Below are 11,569 nucleotides of genomic sequence, written 5' to 3'. Positions count from 1 at the left end.
TCTCCCCTCGTTGCTATGCATCACCATGATCTTGCGTGTGCGTAGGATTTTTTTGAAATTACTACGTTCCCTAACATAGCACATCACAGAAAGATGTTTCTGTGGCAACTACGTCAGTTGAAGAGAAAGCTAATGATGCTGATCATGAAGCTTCAGATCAAATTACTATCGAACCTCGTATGTCGACAAGGGTGTGTACAACTTCTCAGTGGTAACCCTGTCTTAAAGGTCATGTTGTTGGACAATGATGAACCTATGAGCTATGAAGAAGCGATGGTGGGCCCGGATTCCAACAAATGGCTAGAAGCCATGAAATCCGAGATAGGATCCATGTATGAGAACAAAGTATGGACTTTGGTGGACTTGCCCGATGAACTGCAAGCCATTGAGAATAAATGGATCTTTAAGAAGAAGACATACGCTGATGGTAATGTCACCATTTGTGAAGCTCGACTTGTCTCAAAGAAGTTTCCGACAAGTTCAAGGAGTTGACTATAATGAGACTCTCTCAATCATAGCGATGCTAAAGTCTGTTAGAACTATGTTAGCAGTTTCTGCACTTTCATTTACGAAATCAGGCAGATGGATGTCAAAAAACAAAGTTTCCTTGACGGTTTCCGTGAGGAAAGGTTGTATGTGATACAACCAAAAGGTTTTTGTTAATCCTAAGGATGCTAAAAGGTATGCAAACTCCAGCGATCCTTCTATGGACTGGAGCAAGCATCTCGGAGTTGGAACATACGCTTTGATGAGGCGATCAAAGCATTTGGGTTTATACAAAGTTTGCAAGAAACTTGTATTTGCAAGAAAGTGAGTGGGAGCACTACAACATTTCTGATAGGTATATATAGATGACATATTGTTGATCGGAAATGATGTAGAATTTCTAGAAAGCATAAAGGGTTGTTTGAATGGAGTTTTTCAAAGTAAGACCTGTGTAAAACTTCTTACATGTTGGGTATCAAGATCTATAGAGATAGATCAAGACGCCTGATAAGACTTTCACAGAGCACATACCTTGACGTGATCTTGAAGGAGTTCAAGATGGATCAGTCAAAGAAGGAGTTCTTGCCTGAGTTGTGAGGTGTGAAGTTAAGACTTGAAGATCGACCATGGCAGAAGAAATAGAAAGGACGAAAGTCATCCCCTATGCCTTAGCCATAGGCTCTATACGATATGCCATGCTGTGTACCGCAATGTGCCTTGCCACATGTCTGGCAAGGGGGTACAAGAGTGATTCAGGAGTGGGTCATTGGACAGCGGTCAAAATTGTCCTTAGGAATAAGGAAATGTTTCTCGGTTATGGAGGTGATAAAGAGTTCGGCGTAAAGGGTTACGTCGATGCAAGCTTTAACACCTATCCGGATGACTCTGAGTAGCAAACCGGATACGTATAGTGGAGCAACCATTTGGAATAGCTCCAAGTGGAGCATAGTAGCAACATCTACAATATGAAATCGAGATTTGCAAAGAACACACGGATCTGAATGTTGCAGACCCGTTGACTGACACTTCTCTCGTAAGCATAACATGATCAAACCCTAGAACTCATTGAGTGTTAATCACATGGTGATGTGAACTAGATTATTGACTCTAGTAAACTCTCTGGGTGTTAGTCACATGGCGATGTGAACTATGAGTGTTAATCACATAACGATGTGAACTAGATTATTGACTTTAGTGCAAGTGGGAGACTGTTGGAAATATGCCCTAGAGGCAATAATAAAATGGTTATTATTATATTTCCTTGTTCATGATAATTGTCTATTGTTCATGCTATAATTGTATTAACAGGAAACCGTAATACATGTGTGAATACATTGATCGTAATATGTCCCTAGTAAGCCTCTAGTTGACTAGCTCGTTGATCAATAGATGGTCATGGTTTCCCGACCATGGACATTGGATGTCATTATTAACGGGATCACATTATTAGGAGAATGATGTGATGGACAAGACCCAATCTTAAGCGTAGCACAAGATTGTGTAGTTCGTTTGCTAAAGCTTTTCTAATGTCAAGTATCATTTCCTTAGACTATGAGATTGTGCAACTCCCGGATACCGTAGGAATGCTTTGGGTGTACCGAACGTCACAACGTAACTGGGTGGCTATAAAGGTGCACTACAGGTATCTCCGAAAGTGTCTGTTGGGTTGGCATGAATCGAGACTAGGATTTGTCACCCCGTATGATGGAGAGGTATCTCTGGGCCCACTCGGTAATGCATCATCATAATGAGCTCAATGTGACTAAGGAGTTAGCCACGGGATCATGCATTACAGAACGAGTAAAGAGACTTACCAGTAAAAAGATTGAACGAGGTATGGGGATACCAACGATCGAATCTCGCGCAAGTAACATACCGATAGACAAAGGGAATTGTATACATGATTGATTGAATCCCCGACATCATGGTTCATCCGATGAGATCATCGTGGAACATGTGGGAGCCAATATGGGTATCCAGATCCCGCTATTGGTTATTGGCCGGAGAGATGTCTCGGTCATGTCTGCATGGTTCCCTAACCCGTAGGGTCTACACACTTAAGGTTCGGTGACGCTAGAGTTGTTATGTGAAATAGTATGTGGTTATCGAAGGTTGTTCGGAGTCCCGGATGAGATCCCGGACGTGACAAGGAGTTCTGGAATGGTCCGGAGGTGAAGATCGATATATTGGACGAAGGATATTGGAGTCCGAAATTGTTCCGGGGGTACCGGGTGACGACCAGCGTGTCCGAAAGGGGTTTCGGAGGCCCCGACAAGCATTGGGGGGCCTTATGGGCCAAGGGGAGGGGGCACATGTAACATCCCAAATTTTCAATTTGGAATGTTATACAATAGATCATTATTGCATATCATATTTATTGCATTTTGGTTGATCCTAGAAATTTCACGCAACTCAAGGACCCTCGGAGAGAGTTGGGGATTTCGTTATTTTCATATTTGAGTTGTCTCAATTTGAAAATAGGATCATTTGATTTTATTTATTTTATCTTCAATTATTTCTATTATAAAAATTATGAGAGAGGGAATAAAATGACTTTCCAAAATAAAGAAATATTGAGGATTTAATAAAAAATCAAATAAGATTTTATTTTGGTTTTATTTGCTATTTTATTTGAATTTAGGAAAAATTGCACGTTTTCAAAAATTGCATTTAGGGCCAAGAAAATGTTCATCCTGTTCTAAATATTTTATTTAGACGGAGAAAATTTGTTTTGGCATTTTTAATTTTATTTATTTTTCTAGAATTTTTTTAGTCGTGGCGAAATTGTTTAAAAAAGAGACCCGCCCGACTGGGCCAAGGGCCCAGCCGAGCAGGCCGGCCCAGCCAGCCGCCGCCGCCTCCCGCCTGGGTCGGGACAGGAGTCCCGACCACCGTCGCCGCCGAGTCCGGGGAGGACCCGCCTCCCGAGGCCGCCCCCTCCCCAAGTCGCCGCCTCCCCCTTTATAACCCCGCCGGACCCCTGGAGCCGCCCCACACCGCCGCCGCCTCCCCGCCACCCGCGCCGCCAGCCGCCGCGCCGCCTGCCGCCGAGCCACCGCCCCGCCGCGCCGCCCCGCCGCCCCGCACCACCCGCCGCCGCCGGAGCCTCGCCGAAGCCCTGAGCTAAGGTAGCCGCCGCCCCGTTTCTGAGAAAAGCTGTTTCGTTTTTTTAGAAAACCTGAGTTTTAGTTTTTTTAATAGATCGGGTTTTCTCCGATTTATTTATTTAGCGAGCGTTCGCTCGTCCGTTCGTTTTAACAAATGCGTTCATCGTTTAGTTCCAGTTAACGAATGTTCGTTCGTTAACCTATTCGTCGTTTTTCTTTTTCTCGGATTAAATCCGTGATTTTTCTGATCACGATTTCTGATCCGATGTTCGTTTTAGTTTAACTTTTCGCTTGTTTGTCGGAATCAGGCGACTCAAGCACCTAGAGTTTCGTCTCGAAACCCTCTTTCCGTTTAACCAACTCAAACAAGTTTTTGCCTTAGTAAAAATTGCCCTAGATTCAGATTAGTAAAGGGAGCTTATTTTTTTTGCCGTTTGTCTTTCGTTGCTTCGTTCGTTTTGGTTCTTTTTGCCAACTGGAGTTCTTAAGTTGAACTATCTGGTTAGATCTTTTATTCGAGTTTTACCTGTGCTTTAGTTGAGTACCTATTGTATGCTTGTTTGTTTGTGATAGAGTATCCGGAGTGCGCTGCTTGCTACTTCGAATCGCTAGGTTTCACGGATCATCAGCAAAGCAAGTAACACTTTGATCATACTTCCTACTACCCAGTTTTTATTGCATTAGATCAACCCTCACACCATTCCATGATTAGGATCTAATTAAATTGCGGGTTTAGGAAGTAGTTGAGGTAGTACCTATTACCTGTCATTATCAAACCTTTGGGAGTTACTTCTACGTTTGCTTGTTATGCCATGCTATGCTAGTAGACGTGGATTGGGTGAGTGAAATCCATGACAGATGTGAGATTGATAATTTAATGGTTTATCTAAGGTGGCAACTTAAATACACATCTGGGTGGATTGAGGCACCTAGGTATTCCAGTGATTGCCTGTTTTTCTTTTTGGACCGCCACCCAGGCTCAAAGGGATCATGAGATTATTCATACTGGAAACTTCCGTGTGCAGCCACAAGCTATTATGGGCTCTAGCATAGTTGACTAAGTCGGCGAACTCTTATAGTGGTAGACTAGCAGATGTAGGGGATGTAGGTGGTACGGTCTACCCGATCGTAAGGTGCTAGCGCTTCTGAAAGACTATGTCTCGGTCATCCGTTTCTCAACACCCTGTAGTGCGAGAATCAACGGAGGAGATCGAGTCTTGTGGGGAAAAGTGCGCAAACCTCTGCAGAGTGTAAACTAATCATGGTTAGCCGTGTCCCCGGTTATGGACATCTTGAGTATTTAGTACTTGGATTATCATGTGAATCTCATCATGTTACTCTAATTAAATTGTTGGGTTTTTAATGATGATGCTTAATTGGGATTGAGAATGCTGTCAACCATTCTCAATGTTTAACAACTACCATGATAGTTAAATAAAATTTATTCCTTTGCAGTAGGGAAAAATTGGCTTTACGCAAAACTGTAACCATAGAGCTTTCCACAGCCAAATATGCATGTAGTATAGTTTTTCTCCATCTTCTCTATGTGTTACACTTGCAGCATATCCATGTGCTGACCCGTTTCGCGGCTGCAACGTTCATGTTGCAGACTTTCAGACGACGAGTAAGGTGCCTTTTAGGTCGTGGTTCTATACTCAGTGATGCCGTTGGAGTTGATGGACTCACTTATCTTCCAAGCCTTCCTTTGTTATCGTTATTAGATGGCCTTAAGCCATATTTATTGTAATAAGTTCTCTTTTGAGACACTCGATGTAATAAGTGTGTGATTGCTACTCTGTTATAAATCCTTCAAGTACTGTGTGGTGTCAGCATTACTGATCCAGGGATGACACCTGAGCACAGAGATTGGACCGTTTGAGGTCTGGTCGCTACAAGATGGTATCAGAGCACACGCTGACTGTAGGACACGACCACTAAGCTAAAGCCCTAGATCACTACTCACTCTTCTCCTTCTGACCTCTCATCTTTTCTACTCTTTAGGATGGCAGATGCAAGGAACAAGTTCACGCAACCGATGAAGATACACCCTTTGGACGTCTTTGAAGGAAGTCACTAGATATCTGAACATAGGAGTACCAAGCTTCACCGGGACCTACAACGCCACTCTACCGGAAGAGGAGCACTGGATGATTCAAGTTCAAGTTCCAGGAAGGACGTTCATGCCAGTCACTGAGCCCATAGAGTTTTCATTTGATGCACCAACATGGAGTCTAGGAAAGAGCATGGCAGCTCACATCGCCATGGGACGCATTGGAGAAGTTTACCGCAATGATCTCAAGGATACTATCTACCAGATTTGTGGCGCCGAGATGAGCACTGGGAGATGATCAGCACCAAGAAGGATAGATCAATTGCAGCTTTTATCCAGGAGTTAAACCAGCACATTCGACGTCAGGAGAACCAGATGTGCGCCGACATGATAGATCTAAGAAGCGAAGACAAGAATCAAGGAACTGGAGGAAGAACTCAAGGCTACACGTGAAGATTATGAAGAGGAAATCGAAGTATAGTGGACAAGAATGCCGACCTAACAATGAAGATCGAATATTTATGGGAGGCCCTACACCAAGTAGAGGAAGATGAAGAACCCAAGGAGATTCGCCCGGAGACTACATCATCATCGACGACACCGACTCGGATCCAGATGATAGCGATGATGACTATGTTGATGAAGCTGGAGCAGATATCATGGAATCTGCAACCGAAGAATATTTCTAGTAGACCACCCCAAATAGTAGTAGTAGTCCCCCATGTAAATATAGTAGTCCGAGCAACTTTTGCGATATTTAGACCGATTGTATGCCCTTGTTTGATTGAATGAAGTGAATTGTTTGTTTTGCCTCATGTGCATATGGGTAGTGTTTTCTCTCTAGACCCCTCTCTATTCTTAAATCTCATCTTTTCTAAACCCTCAGATGCCTCCGAGACGTGACCCCGGATTACCTTCCCACCGGAGCTCACTCAGTTGATCCAGCAGCAGAACACATTGATGCAGTTGCTAGTCCAGAACCAGAATCAAGGGAACAACAACAACCCACCACCACACCACCGTTGATCACTTAGCCCTTTTCTTAGGCTGAATCCGCCGGTGTTCTCCTAGTAGCACCGAGCTGATAGTAGCAGATGATTGGCTCCGCAAGACAGCAGGAGTTGACCACGACAGGATGCCACAGATGCAGAAAAGGTGAAGTTTGCCGCACATCAACTTGAAGGACCCGCATCATCATGGTGGGAGAATTTCACAACCACTTTCCCTGTCGACACTGTCACATGGGACCAGTTTCAAGCAGGCTTTCCGTACTGCCCATGTTTTAGCAGAGCTATGGCATGAAGAAGCGTGAGTTCGCAACTTGCGCCAAGGAGGACGGACAGTTGGCCAGTATGTGGAGGACTTTAGTAGCTAGCACGTTATGCCCCAGATGACGTTGCTACAGATGCAGCTAAGCAGGAGAAGTTTCTGGAAGGACTGAATGATGAGTTGAGCATGCAGTTGATGGTAGCAACCTTCAACAACTACCAGGAGTTGGTAGATCGTGCTCTCATGATTGAAGGGAAGCAGCAGCAAATTGAGAACTGCAAGAGGAAGTATGGACAAGGGAAGTACAATTCAGGAGCTCAGCAGAAGCCACGTTTTACCCCTAGACCGGGAGGACATTTTCAGCATACCCATGGAGGAGGTAGCTCGCACAATCATAATGGCACCAAGAATGGTAATGGGAATGGAGGAAGCAACGGCCAGAACCGTACCAACCCATCAACCCCAGCCAAGAGAGACCTGAGCCAAGTCACTTGCTTTAAGTGCAGAAGACCGGACATTATGCCAATGAATGTCCTGAAGCCAGAATGGAAATGGCAATGGAAGCTCTGGGAAGAAGCCGAACCCTTTCAATAGGGGACAGGTGAACCACGTAAATGTGAGGAGGTTGAAGCCCAGCCCGATGCAGTAATAGGTAAGTTTTTGGTTAAGTCATTTACTGCACTCGTTCTTTTTGATACTGGTGCATCGCATTCATACATATCAAGGGGATTTGTGGATAAGTATAAACTGCCAACCCAAGCCCTTAGGTCACCCATGTTAGTAACCTCGCCTGGAGCAGAGTATATGGCTAGTCTATGGTGTGATCGGTTACCATTAAGGATTGGTAACTACGTATTTCCCTCAGACCTAATAGTATTGGAATCTCAAGGATTGGATGTGATATTAGGCATGGATTGGTTATCGAAGTATGAAGGGAACATTGAATGTGCCAGTAAGTCAATTTTGCTTACCACCCCAGGGAGAAGGATCAAGTATGTATCCGGCATGTGCCGAAAAGGACTCAAGTAAATTGCCTAACAGGAGTTGTGCAGGAGGAAGTACCAGTAGTGAAGGATTTCCCTGATGTATTTCCAGAAGAGTTGCCAGGCATGCCACCGGATAGAGATATTGAGTTTTTGATTGAGCTTTTGCCAGGCACAGGGCCAATATCTAAGAGACCATATAGGATGCCCGCAAAGGATTTGGAAGAGATTAAGAAGCATATAAGGAGTTACTAGATAAAGGATATATCGCCCAAGTTCTTCACCTTGGGGATCGCCAGTACTTCTAGTGGAGAAGAAGGATGGATCGTTAAGGATGGTTGTTGATTATCGAGGATTGAATGAAGTAACCATCAAGAACAAGTACCCACTACCGATGATCAATGATCTGTTTGATCGATTGCAAGGAGCTAAGGTATTTTCCAAGATCGATCTGCGATCAGGATACCATCAGTTGAAGATTCGAGAACAGGATATACCTAAGACGGCTTTTACCACCAGGTATGGGCTGTACGAGTATACCGTTATGTCATTTGGTCTGACTAACGCACCTGCATATTTTATGAACATGATGAACAAAGTGTTTATGGAGTTTTTGGATAAGTTCGTCGTAGTGTTCATTGATGATATCTGGTTTACTCGAAGAATGAAGAGGAGCATAAGGAGCATTTGCGTTTGGTACTTGGTAAGCTCAGAGAACATCAGTTATATGCCAAGTTTAGCAAATGTGAGTTTTGGTTGAAGGAAGTTGGATTTCTCGGACACGTTATATCTGGAGAAGGTATAGCAGTAGATCCCACTAAGGTTGATACTGTGACAAATTGGGAAGCGCCAACAACAGGTTGGAGAGATCCGGAGTTTTCTTGGACTCGCAGGATACTACCGGAGATTCATTGAAAATTTCTCGAAGATTGCGAAGCCTATGACGGAGTTGTTGAAGAAGGATACCAAGTTCATATGGACCGAGGAATGTGAGGCCAGTTTCCAGGAGTTGAAGAAACGTTTGGTTACATCACCAGTGTTGATTTTGCCAGATCAGACCAAGGATTATGAGGTGTATTGCGACGCTTCACGTCGAGGACTTGGAGCAGTGCTTATGCAGGAAGGAAGAGTTGTTTCATATGCCTCACGACAGCTTAAGCCTCATGAGTTGAATTATGCTACGCATGATGGAGTTAGCAACCATAGTGCATGCATTGAAAACTTGAGACATTTTCTCATGGAAACATTGTTGAGGTGTAACTGGATCACAAGAGGCTTTGAAAGTTATATCACACAGAAGGGAGTTAAATCTCAAAGCAGAGGAGATGGTTGGAGCTCATATGAGATTTGCATTATCACCCTGTAAGGCTAACGTAGTAGCTGACGCATTGAGTCGTAAAAGCCATGTCAACAACATAATGATGGGAGATTTACCAGAGTTAGCTGAAATCTTGAGCTATGTGGAGATTAGTTCCGAGAGGCTATTGTAGTAGCATGGAAGATTCAGTCTACTTTGATGGATATGATCAGAGAAGCTCAGAAGACTGACAAGGAGATTGCTTCTATTAAGGAGAAATGAAAAGGAAAAGCTAAAGATTCATGAGGATGGAGAACGATACCTTATGGTTTGAAAGACCGTGTTTATGTGCCTAAATGATTCGGAGATCAGAAATTAATCTGCAAGAGGCCCATGGATTCACCATATCGATTCACCCAGAAATACCAAGATGTATTGGATTTGGAAGGATATTTTCTGGTGGACCGAATGAAGAAGGACATTGCGGAGTATGTTAGCCGTTTGGTGATGTATGTCAGAGATAAAGCAGAGCATCAGAAGCCAGCAGGATTGCTACAACCATTACTGAATACCTGAATGGAAGTGGGATAATCTAGGCATGGATTTTATCACAGGATTGCCCAGAACTCATTCAGGCTATGACTCGATATGGTTGTAGTCGATCATTTGACAAAGGTAGCTCATTTCATTCGTGTGAAGACTACTGTCGGTGTCAAAACCGGCGGATCTCGAGTAGGGGGTCCCGAACTGTGCGTCTAGGCCGGATGGTAACAGGAGGCAAGGGACACAAAGTTTTACCCAGGTTCGGGCCCTCTCGATGGAGGTAAAACCCTATGTCCTGCTTGATTAATATTGATGATATGGGTAGTACAAGAGTAGATCTACCACGAGATCGGAGAGGCTAAACCCTAGAAGCTAGCCTATGGTATGATTGTTGTTCTGTATGTTGTCCTACGGACTAAAACCCTCCGGTTTATATAGACACCGGAGAGGGTTAGGGTTACACAAAGTCGGTTACAATGGTAGGAGATCTGCATATCCGTATCGCCAAGCTTGCCTTCCACGCCAAGGAAAGTCCCTTCCGGACACGGGACGAAGTCTTCAATCTTGTATCTTCATAGTCCAGGAGTCCGGCTGAAGGTATAGTCCGGCCATCCGGACACCCCCTAATCCAGGACTCCCTCAGTAGCCCCTGAACCAGGCTTCAATGACGACGAGTCCGGCGCGCAGATTGTCTTCGGCATTGCAAGGCGGGTTCCTCCTCCAAGTACTTCATAGAAGATTTTGAACACAAAGATAGTGTCTGGCTCTGCAAAATAAGTTTCCACATATTGCCATAGAGAGAATAATATTTACACAAATCTAATTTGCTGACGTATTCCGTAGTGTGACACACCACGGCCAAGCCTTTATCCGAGTCGTTTCATTATCCCACCTCAGCGCGACATGCGAGGCGGTTTCCTTGGCACGTCTTGTTAAAGCAGAGATCGTGTCCCCTTATTCCGGGATTCTCATCAACACGGGCGTGGGTAACCCAACCGCTTCTAGGACTCCTAGATTATAGGAAAATCCAAACGGACACGGAGAGGACACTTGATATTCACCCTCTTTATAAAGGGACAAGGCTTTTATTTTTCCCTCCCGTGCTCAATCGAATCCTTCCCCCACCTCAAGCTCAAGCGCCCAAAGTTTAGGTCAGGTGCTCCAAACCTTCAGTCATGTCCGGATCTAGCCTTCAAGGCCAATGGGTGCCTTCCTCCGTCACGGAAGAAGACATCAAAAAGTTGAGGGAGGCCACATATCTGACCGCCGAGATTTTGCATCGGCTGCCTCCCCGAGGGTAGGCTGTCCCCACCCCCGAACCCAACGAGAACGTCGTGTTCGTCTCCCACTTCCTCCGAGGTCTAGGCCTTGCTCTGGATCCTTTCGTCAGGGGTTTGATGTTTTACTACGGGCTAGACTTCCATGATCTAGCTCCGGACTCCTTTCTTCATATCACGACATTTATTGTCGTGTGCGAGGCCTTCCTCAGGGTTACCCCTCACTTTGGCCTATGGCTCAAGACCTTTGAAGTGAAGCCAAAGATGATCGAGGGGCAACATGCAGCGTGTGGAGGTGCCTCAATACGCAAGATGACGGGAGCTTCATGGCCCAAAGGTTCCATCCCAGAGGTGTCTGAATTGTGGCAACAAGAGTGGTTCTACATCACGGCTCCTAGAAGTGCAAAGTGGGCGGCCGCCCCTGTTTTCCGCTCGGGCCCTCCACCACAACTGATGTCATGGATCAGCAGAGGTCTGAGCTGGGGTCCAGCCAAGGATGTGCCTATACTGCAAAGCCGCATTCGAGATCTCTTCAATGGAGATTTCAGTTTGGTTGC

The sequence above is a fragment of the Triticum urartu genome, chromosome 2 (genome assembly GCF_003073215.2).
Source record: "Triticum urartu cultivar G1812 chromosome 2, Tu2.1, whole genome shotgun sequence".
NCBI lineage: Eukaryota > Viridiplantae > Streptophyta > Magnoliopsida > Poales > Poaceae > Triticum > Triticum urartu.
This window is presented reverse-complemented; position numbering follows the sequence as displayed.